The 10,492-nt window shown below is 45.7% G+C and overlaps 1 long non-coding RNA gene across 1 annotated transcript; it reads left to right on the top strand.

The window, feature by feature from the left end:
* The first annotated feature begins 300 nt into the window (after positions 1-300).
* LOC147601976 (uncharacterized) lies at positions 301-7,325 on the top strand. Its single transcript, XR_015257550.1, has 2 exons — positions 301-497; positions 6,395-7,325. It is a non-coding gene; the product is annotated as an uncharacterized LOC147601976 (long non-coding RNA).
* The last annotated feature ends 3,167 nt before the right edge of the window (positions 7,326-10,492 follow it).

Below are 10,492 nucleotides of genomic sequence, written 5' to 3'. Positions count from 1 at the left end.
CTACAGAGTAGTTATTATTCAGGATCGTGCAGACTCTGCAAAGGAATATCTTCAAATTCCAAATTTACCTGGATCCAATCAGGACTGAAACCATTTGGATCTGGCAGACAGATAACAAACACAGATAAATTGCCAATTCTGCCTGCACAGACTCACCTGTGCTGTGTCTCCTGATAGCTGGCAGATATTCTTTGACCCTGAAACTCCTCAATTGCCTGCTTGCCTGTATGTCTCTAGGGCTTGATCTGCTGGAGCCAGTGGAAGCTTTGCTCCTGATTACGGTGAGGCATGTCTGGGCTCAGCCTGAGCGTCGATGGAGTTGAAACTGCAGCTTTTTTTCTGCCTCCTTATCTACACCTTTGGACTGCAGCTTAGCTGTGCCAGTTTCACCCAAACCCCTGACTTCATCTCCTGCTTCACTGCATGCTGCCACCTTTGCTCCCTTTGGGATCCTCGTCTTTACTTGAGTCCTATCATCTTGTCTATTTTTGCTCCAGGTAAGAACAGCTGTTCTGCCTTAATACTCTCGCAGCTTCCAGCTATTTTCAGCTCAGAGGGTTTCCTGAACCTGCTGTGGTTTGTCTGTGGCATGGATTCAGCCAAATACTTGGGAGAGCATGTAAGCTCCTTGCCATCACAGTGTGCTTTGGGAAGGACCTTCTTGGCAAGGCCACTTCCTGCTGCATGACAGGCTTCTTCCTTTTGTTTGCTTTGAACTGGGTTCCTACCAGCTTCATTACCTGCTCCCTCATTCTTGTCCTGGAGACACAATCAACACTTGATCCCTGCCCACCCTCTCTGTGATATTAATGATTTCATAGCTTTCCATGTGCAGTGTCCTCTCTCTCATCTCTTTTCCAGCTTGAGAAGCCTCATTCTCCTGCACTGTTCCTTGTACAGAAGTTGTGTCACACCTTTGCTCATCCTGTTACTCTTCTCTGAACCTTTTCCAACTCTTTTATATCCTTTCTGAGGGCCCAGAACTGCACAGAGTATTCAAGGTGTGGGTGCAAGACAGATTTATACAGTGGTACAACGATGTTTGCTACTTTATTGACTTTTCTTTTCCTAGTAATACCAAATATTTATTTGTTCTTTAACTGTTACTGAGCAGTGATTTGATATTCTCAAGAAAGTGTCTACAGTAGCTCTACCAAGGCCTCCCTCCTGAGTAGCAGCAGTGAGCACAGAGACCATGTTTTATACACAAAGCTGGAGCTGCTTGTCCCTAAGTGCATTCATTGCTTTACATCTGCCTAGATTGAATTACATTTGCTGTCATATGGGCTGATCACTCTGTCTCTTAAGGTCCTCCTTGAGTTCTTCACCATCTTCCCTCACACCCACTACCAATAACTCTGTATTATCATTAAAGTTTGTGACCTCCCTGCTCACCTCCTCTTGCAGCTCTCTGCTCTGGCGTCCCTCTGCTGCCAACCTCTCTGCCCTTTCCTTGCTTTCCCCACTCTCAGGACTGACAGTATCCTTCAGATTTCTTCAGTTGGACCCATCATCCTTCACATTTGTCATCTCCAGCCTACACCATCTGGAAAAGCCATACTCTTTCTTTGTACTTTCTGACACTATCAGCACTCTACTTTGCCAAATGGTTGCAATCGTGGCAAACAGAGTTGTACCAAACCTTCGATGTCTGGAGGGAGGCTGTCCCTGCTGCAAGGTCTGCTGTGAGAGGCAGAAGGGACAGGACAAGATGCTCCTGCCAGGCAACAGAAGTAACATTTAGGAATTTTCAAAATTACTCATGATGTCATTTTTATTTTTGAAGGCTTTAGAAAATAAAATTGTGGGTTTTGTTAGCAGGAAAAAGAGGATTTATTATCCTTTTTTGACCCTAGTGGTTAGCCAAAGTTTGGATTGTTTCAGTTAATTCTTTAGTATGAGGATTATTTCAAAACCTAGCTGTTTATTTACAGAGAGCAGGCAGTGCCTTCTTTGTTTAACATGAGGAAACATTTTTCTCACAGCTCAAAGCTCTTTTCCAGTTCATGCAGTTTGTACCATCAGGCAATACCCAGCAACGTGTTCTGCCGGCACAGCTCAGCTCCCTCAAAAGACTTGCGTCATGTGCCTGCGTTTTGGATGGTGGATCCTATTGTTCTGGGTAGTTGATTCCATAAAAGACGTTAATTGTTCCCTTTCGCTTAATGGGAATGAATAGGGCCGCAACACCTTCTGTATCCAACAAGCTTTAACACGATCCATGACCCAAGGAGCATCTTAAGGAGCCAGTGGTCTTCCAGATGTGTTGAATTTTCAAGAAGGAGCAAAATCTGTCTGAAAACTCTACCCTTCTTCACTATTTTCTTTCACCAGTAAAGCACAGTTGATCATGCAGTGTCTTCATCCTGTAGACATCCCAACTCTGTGGAAGCCCTGGCAAAGTTAAGCCTTCCAGTAGCAATAATACGGAATTCCACCAATTGAAGACATTTTGACTAGACTCAAGACTTTTAGAGATTAACCTGCTGGCTAGGACTCCCAGTTGAAAAGTAAAAAGTAGTACATAGTACCTTTTCTTGTTTTCAAGGATTTTAAGTGGGTTGTCTCTAAGGAAAAGGTTAGGGAGGCAAGGAGTTAATTTGGAAACTAGGGTTGACTTCAATGACATTCAGAAATTGCCACATCCTTTTTGCACAACATGCAAAACTTTCAATAGGTCTGTGCAATTCCAAAAATGCATGTGGCAACCACTGACTCCAGCTCCTGGCTCCAGAGCATTGCTTCTCCTCCATGTGGGAACATCTCATGGTCTTTTTCAGTGATTTTTCCCATGGGGACAGTGTGGTTTTTCCTCCCTCCCTTCAGACTGGTCCTTACCACAGTCCTGAACACACCTCTGAGCACCCAAGCTAAGCGACACAGGTCTGAGCAGATCTTCCATAGCCTGCTCATGTGTTTTATTATGTTGCCCAACATTGTTCATAACCACAGCCATGCCTTACAGATCAGCCAGGCACTATCACCACAATTCTCTTATCTCTGCATGGTGTAACAGAACTAATTGCACAGCAGGAGGGACAGTACTGCTCCTGTAAGCCAGGGATATTTTGTCCAGTGGTTGGGCTTTTTCTCAGCTATGTGCAAGCAAGACATACTGTCTGCTCTGCTTCAGAAGGAACAGCACAGAGACCTTGCTAACAGAAACCTTCTGCTGCCTGTTCTCCACTGCAGAGGACACAAATGCTTTTTCTCAAGATACAACACTGTTTTTCTTATTATGGCTGCTGCTTCTCATGCTTCACTTTGTGAGAGGACATATTTACAGCTTAGTGTGTGTGTAAAGAGCAAAACCAAAGAAAGTCTAGAGTTGTGTGAGTGATGATCAAGAGCAGCCCTGAGGAGAAGGACTTGGGAGTGCTCATGGACGAGAAGCTCAACATGAGCTGGCAATGTGTGCCTGCAGCCCAGAAAACCAACCACATCCTGGGCTGCATCAAAAGAAGTGTGGTCAGCAGTTCGAGGAAGGTGATTCTGCTCTTCTACTCTGCTCTAGTGAGACCCCACATGGGGTACTGAGTCCAGTTCTGGAGCCCCCAACATAAGAAGGATGTGGACCTGTTGGAGTGAGTCCAGAGGAGGCCACGAAGATGATCAGAGGGTTGGAGCACCTCTCCTGTGAGGACAGGCTGAGAGAGTTTGGGCTGTTCAGCCTGGAGAAGAGAAGGCTCCAGGGAGACCTTATAGCAGCCTTCCAGTACCTCAGGGGCGCCTACAGGAAAGATGGGGAGAAACTCTTCAGCAGGGCCTACAGTGATAGGACAAGGGGTAATGGTTTTAAAATAGACAGAAGTAGATTCAGGTTAGATATTAGGAAGAAATTGTTTACACTGAGGGTGATGAAACACTGGAGCAGGTTGCCCAGAGAGGTGGTGGATGCCCCATCCCTGGAAACATTCAAGGCCAGGTTGGACAGGGCTCTGAGCAACCTGATCTGGTTGGAGATGTCCCTGCTCCTTGCAAGGGGGTTGGATTAGATGACCTTTGAAGGTCCCTTCCAACCCAAACCATTTTATGATTCTGTGTTACATCATGTTACCTCCCATGGCAGCACGGCAGCTTCCTCGCTCTGGTGCGTGCCAGCACAAGTGTGAGATGCCCACGGGCAGCACAATGGGCTGTTACAGGCACCTGAGAGCTTTCCCTTGATTGTAACTTCATTTCTCCTTCTCAGTTTTTTCTTTACCTCCAGCATCTCAAAGGGCAATGGACTGTCCAGAGAGAGAGTGTCCCAGGCTACCTAGCACAGACCTGCTCTGAAAACACGATGCATTGAGACCCTTTTCCCCATAAGATCACAGCAGTGAGATCTGGGCAGTTTTCTGCATGCATCATATCTGTAAGCTCACAGTTAACACATGCTGAGACAGGGTCTGATATGTCAGAGAAGGTCTTCTGGGTAGCTGGAGATGAGCACACACAACTGCTAAATCCCAAAAGCTCAGGAATTTGCCTCAATGGCCCTTCATTACATCCTCTGTCACTACACCCGTACTAGTGGGAGCAGGAGGGAATGGGAGCTGTTGCCTATAGAAAATGCATTCTTTTTGCAGAAGCTGTTTATGACTGCCGTCCTCATTGTCTCACAGAGCACTCGCGCGGCCGGAAAAGCCTCATATCTGCTAGATCACTTCTGTCTGAGAAGCTCTGGTAGCATGATCCAGGGCTGTAACCATGGAATTATTCTTCCCTAGCACAGTCCTGATGTTTTTAACAGCTGAGCACTGAATTGAGGTATTTCTGCACAGGGTACAAGCAGGTAGGGAGGGGACGCTGGACAGACAGCGTTTTTTGGAGAATCCTCCCGCCAGCTCTACATCCAGGGAGGGAAGGAGGCTGCGGTGTTGCCTCCTGCTGTTAACCTCCCACTGCTGAGAGAAGAAAGGTGTCAATGCAAATGAGACATCCTGGTCTAGGAAAAAACAACTAATTTTATCCAGGCCTATGTGAGATGGTTCTGCAACAGAAAGAGGGACAAGGGCTGGTGTTGCAAGGACTTTCGCTAACAACCATCAGCAGTTACTGCTGTGCCAGCTTTTCCATGGTAACTCAGGCTCTCAAGTGTTTACCAAATAGTCAAAAATCCTCTCTTTGGCTGAAATTTGGCACATGAAATAGCGATTTATTAGGAATACCATTGTATCTTTTTTCAAGCGAAGAAATCCGGTGGTTTTCTGTTCTTCTTTTGGGGATTCCTGTTCTCATTTTGGGGATTCTTTCTGGCTATTGCAAATGTAAGAGCAATTCAACTCATATTGATATTTTTGTATGTTTTCCCTTCTCTAAGAGCTTTATTAATGGACTTAGAGAGATGGTCACTTGTTAATCTCTACATGTCATATAAAAAAAGAGACGACTATTGTATGTAGTCTAGCTTCTGTTTTCATTTCTTGCTGACTTATCTCCTCTTGAGTATGAGCTTGCAACAGCTGCTGTTGCAGGCTTATTACCCACAACCTACATCTGCATTTTCACAACAAACTGGAGCAAAAGCAGTGGAATGAACATGTCTTTCTGGATAAAAGTGGACTTCATTCTCTATTGCCTTTCACTTGGGTGGAACAAGCACAACGACACCATATCGTTGTATCATGCCATGTCATTGTATGTCATGTAATCAGCTCTACAAAATGCAAAGCGGCGGAAAGGAGTGCCTGGTGGCATCACACAGCTCCAGAGTCCTGTGGCTCTTTGTGGCCTGAGTCATTCAGGTCCATCTCAGACCTCTGTGGTATTATCTTTTCTTTAAAATTTTGTAATAATGAAGAGATGCTACACTAAAAAGGAAAAAAAAAATCTTTGAAGGTGACTTGAACTGGTCCAGGCCAATGAATTATGATAAAATCATTCTTTTTATTGAATAATCCTCACGAACCTTGCTGCAAATATGAAAATGCAGCATGGCTTGTTATGTGTTAAGTTTGTACTCTAAAATATTTTGTTAGAAAGTAGTGATCTCACCTCCCAAATTCAATTAATAGAAATTTTCTATAGCATATGTGTGTAAGTAATTGCATCTCCCCAAACAACAAAGTAATAATGCTCTATACCTTTATTATTCATTCCATTGCTGGTTAGTTTTGTTGCCCTTAGTCCAATAACAAATCTTCAGTTCTTCAACTCAGAGAAAATTCTTTTTGGTATCAAAAAGTTGACAAAATTCTTAATGTTTGTGAGTGGGGAAGTAGCTCTGCGTTGGTAGATCCAGACTCCGCTAATGATTAGCTCTTGGTACACAATAGCTTAGAGCTTGTCCAAATAGCAGTTTTTGCAAAAATTGGCTTTGCGTTGCAATGCTTTAAGTCATTTGCACGACTAAATCTATAAACAGACACTCTTAGGCCAAAAAATATATACATATGTATGTTTTCCTTAGGTTTTGTTTCAACCCGACAAATCTTCTGATGCAGTTTGAACAGCAGCTCAATCTGAAGCGGAGGCCAGGAGCACACAATGGAGGGTGGGCAGGGCGAAGGACTGCATCAACCACTGCAGTTAAACAAAACGCTTGTTAATCTTTGCCCTTAGTGTGCAACAAGTGTGAGGGAGTGAGCTCTCATCTGGAAGATTATTTGGAGAGAAGTAGAAACATGCTATAAATTAACACCCTTACTGACTTAATGGAAACCTTCCTGCCTTAACAACCTGCTAAACAGGGGTGTGATTGATTCCGCTATGCGGCAGCACTCCCTACCACAGAGGAAATCTGTGCACTGTGACCGACACATGGAAATGAGTGCAGTGAGAGCAGCCAAAGACATGGCCACGTCCATGACGTTCCCCGCAGCACTGGGATCGCTGGGTGCTATGCCTCTGCGTGTGCTGCAGCCATGGGAGATCTGCTGCCAGCCAGAGCAGAGCTGAGATTTATTAAAAGGAGCTGTGACTTAAACAAACTGTAAACAACCTGAGCATGCTGGGGTTCAGCCAGACTCAGCTCGCTTTTTGCCTCTGAAGCTTCTTGTTACCAAGAACCTGACTACAAAGAAGTAGCTCCTTTCATGCGATGGCCTGCTGGGCTGGGTCACAAGTGCGCTACTGAGAGCATGGGTCTGCCCCTGTATCTGCCACCAGGTCCTCCTCTGCCTCTGTGGGAGACATCAGTCCCTCTTCTTTATCATAAGGAATTCTGTGCAGTGTGAATTGCTAAACCATCCAGGATCTCAGCCATCTGGGAGATGACTATAAAGGCAATTGCTCTGTCAGCTCTTTCTCATGCCTCTTCTGTAGATGTGCAAGCGTAATCCTACCATGGGCTCTGTGCTAGCAGTTCGTTTTGTTATAATCAATGACAAGTTTGCTAAAAATTAGTGTCTTGCTGTTGTCATTTCTTTTTTTTTTTTTTTTTTGGGGGGATGCTGTCTGAGAGGCTGGGGGTGGGGAGTTGGGGAATGCTATGCAGTGGGGTCAAATGAGGAGGCACCAGGAGGCTTTGGGTCTCCTTTCATACTGGTCTGAATCTACCCTGGTTAATCCTGACAAAAAGCTGTTTCCAGCAGTTTGGCTTGCAGAAATGGACAGTCCAAAGCTGTCCTTTGCTGTCAGGAGGAGGCATTTTATATATAAGCTTTCTGCTGGTGCAAACAGTAGAGGAAGGGTATTTCCTTCAGCTGAGGCTGAGCAAAGTGAGAAGGACCAAGGAGAGGTGGTGGTGCTCCCCTTGCCAACGTGCCCTGCAGTAGGTTGCAACCAGGACCTTGTTTTTGCATAGAATTTTATACTGCGAATAGCTATTGCGTGTTTGCTCTTTGGTGAGGAAACAAGACCTTTTTAAACAGCAAAGCTTAGGGAGCAGTTTCTAGTGCCCATGGGCTGGGTACTCTTGGTGCCACTTCCTGTAGAGGTTAAGGGCAGGCTGGGTTGTGGAGGTATGAATAAACTTGCATGTAGGTAGGTGGCCTTTTGGGGGCTGCTTTAAAGCATTTTAACAACATACTTTCCTCTCTCTCTTGTACTTCTCCTGCCCTTAAACAGCAGATTTCAGCACGCACAGCTTCTGGGCTTGGACCTCATACATTTAGAGTAAGTGAATTTTCTGCTATGGTTTTGCAGTCACTCTGGGTCAATAATGTCTGCTGCTGCCAGTGTTGCTCCCTGACCTCTCCTTCGTGTGGTGCAGATCATGGGGAGCAAGGGGGGAGGCAGCCCAAGGGGCAACAGCCCCATTTCCCCATGACGAACTGTGAAAGCAAGGGACAGCCCCAGGATGGGGTAGCATGAGAGACTCCCACAAAGGAGGGTGTTTCATGGAGATCTAGGGGTAGAAGAGAGAAACAAGAGGGACCAACAGGCAGATTTTGGTTTGGTGGTGCTCTGCTGTTAGAGGTATTTCTGGTAGAAAGGACTTGTATCATCAAGTGGAGAATGTACAGCAGAAAGCCCAGCCATGGACCTGTCTCTCTAACCTTGTCTGGGTTGTCCCTGGGGTGAATGGCTATGCCAGCCTGACAGCAAGGGCTTCCCATGTGCAAGAGAGGCTGCAAATGAAGCAGTGGGACACGCAAGGCAAGAGAGATTTTGGTAAATGTGTGAAGAGGAAGAAGCTTCTGCAGCACTTCCTCTCTTGAGCAAGAGGCAGCTCAGCTCTTCCTGCAGCTCAACTCCGTGCGGATCCTGGAGCCAGTATCAAGTATCAAGCAAAGGTGCTGGCAGTGGGACAGGCGAGGCGGGAGCAGAGGCAGGCGGTCACCACAAGCAGCAGTGACAGGAGCTGCTCCCACCAACCTTACCTCCCCAGCCAGTTTTGCTTTTTTTTTCCCTCCCTTTATGAAAAATACTGTCTCTTTGTCATTGGGTTCATATTTGGGAGTAAGGAAAAATTGTTCACTGAGCACCAGTATAGTGTAATTTTCCTGTGTTTCTAGGTGGGGGCTTGGACCAGGGCTATTTATAACGATAGCATTAAATCTGAAGTCAGGCCTTCTTGCTGGCTGTGAAGGGTGGCAGAAAGTTTGCCCTCTAATCCTGCTTCTGCTTTCGCGTCTCTTTCATCCACACAATTCAGGATGAAATGTTCCTGTTGTGTTCATGGCTTGGTTTTACACTTTTGTTAAACAATAAATAAATGTGCTATGTAATAGTGCTTGCTTATTCTTCATCAGACACATGTAGAAAGTCTTGAAGTCTTGCCCTCCTTAAGAAAAAAAGGGCAAAAGCAAGTTGGAGCCATACCAACCTAGAGGCAAAGGCTATGAGGAAGATAAAATGTCACCCAACCACAGCAGCGACTGAGCCATGGGACAGGGCCAGAAGTAAATCTCCAGCAGTGGCAGCTTGCCAAGAAATCAGGTGCTGCTGCGGCTGCTGCCATCAAGTTTTTGGTTTTTTTAAGGTGTGTCACTTGAAACATGACCATGAGCATAATCCGAAAGGAAAGAGGAAAGACAAGGTGGAGGAGGGCAGCCGGCAGGCATCCCACCAGGCTGTGGGATGCTCGCAGTTCCACCTCCGTCTGCCCTCCCTCTGGTGCCTGCATTGACACATAGCTGTATCTAAACATCTTCCTCTCCTCCTATCTCCTGCTGGTGCTTTTTCACAGAAACCTCTGCCTTTTTGCAGGTGAACAGGGAGAGGACCACTTCTCATGGTGTTGTCCATCCCCAGGGATGGAGGCTGTCCAGATCTCTAACAATAACTTAATTATCCAACCCCAAATATCTCTCATGCCTTTCTCTATTGAAATGAATAATACCTAACGCATCAGATGTCGATGCTAGAGCCAGGAGGATTTGGCATTTGCAGATGCACAGGAGGAAGTGCAGTGAAAGGAACCATTTTCTCAGTAACTGTATCTACCACAGACTGTAATTACATTAAGTTTGGCTATCCTGTTTCAGCTTGGTGCAGTGTGCCACTCATACCCCCATGGATTGTACCACTGGGGATTTTCCTGATTTCTGGCTGCTGCTTGATTCACAAAATTGCCCAGGCCCTGAGCAGGCCTTGCTTCTCTGATGGGTTTCCTCTGTGTTGCTGCCCAGCAAGGGTGCCCATGAGGTTGTTTCGATCAGGGGGGGTACAATGACTCCTGCAACATGGGGAAAAAACTGCAATGCCTCCAAATATCTATTTGCTTTTTAAGCATCTACCTGCTGTTTTGATGGTTAGATAGTGCATGCCGGGAGCTTTCAAATCCTTCCACTGCTCAGCACGGCATTATGTCCCCTGTCCACACCAGGCTGGCACTGCCTGGCATTTTCACCAGTGCAACCCCCTGAGTTGACAGAACCCCCATAATTATGTTAAATTTTACACTTGTAACACTTGTAGTGTTACTTGGCCTAGTCCTTAATCATATGAACAGTGGGACAGCAGTAATACTAGGCAGCGTAATAGTCTTCCCTTATAATTCAATAAGGACATCTCCACTCCAAAGAGTAATACTGTGACAGTCGATTTTTTCATGGCTCTTTTAAGGAGCAAGAAAGAGAAGGAGAATTTGCCTTTAAAGACATAAAACTGCCCATCTGAGTCG

This window comes from Chlamydotis macqueenii, chromosome 1, assembly GCF_036417535.1.
Source record: "Chlamydotis macqueenii isolate bChlMac1 chromosome 1, bChlMac1.mat, whole genome shotgun sequence".
NCBI classification, from domain to species: domain Eukaryota; kingdom Metazoa; phylum Chordata; class Aves; order Otidiformes; family Otididae; genus Chlamydotis; species Chlamydotis macqueenii.
Note: the sequence above shows the minus strand (reverse complement) of the source record. Positions and strands in the feature narration are given on the sequence as shown.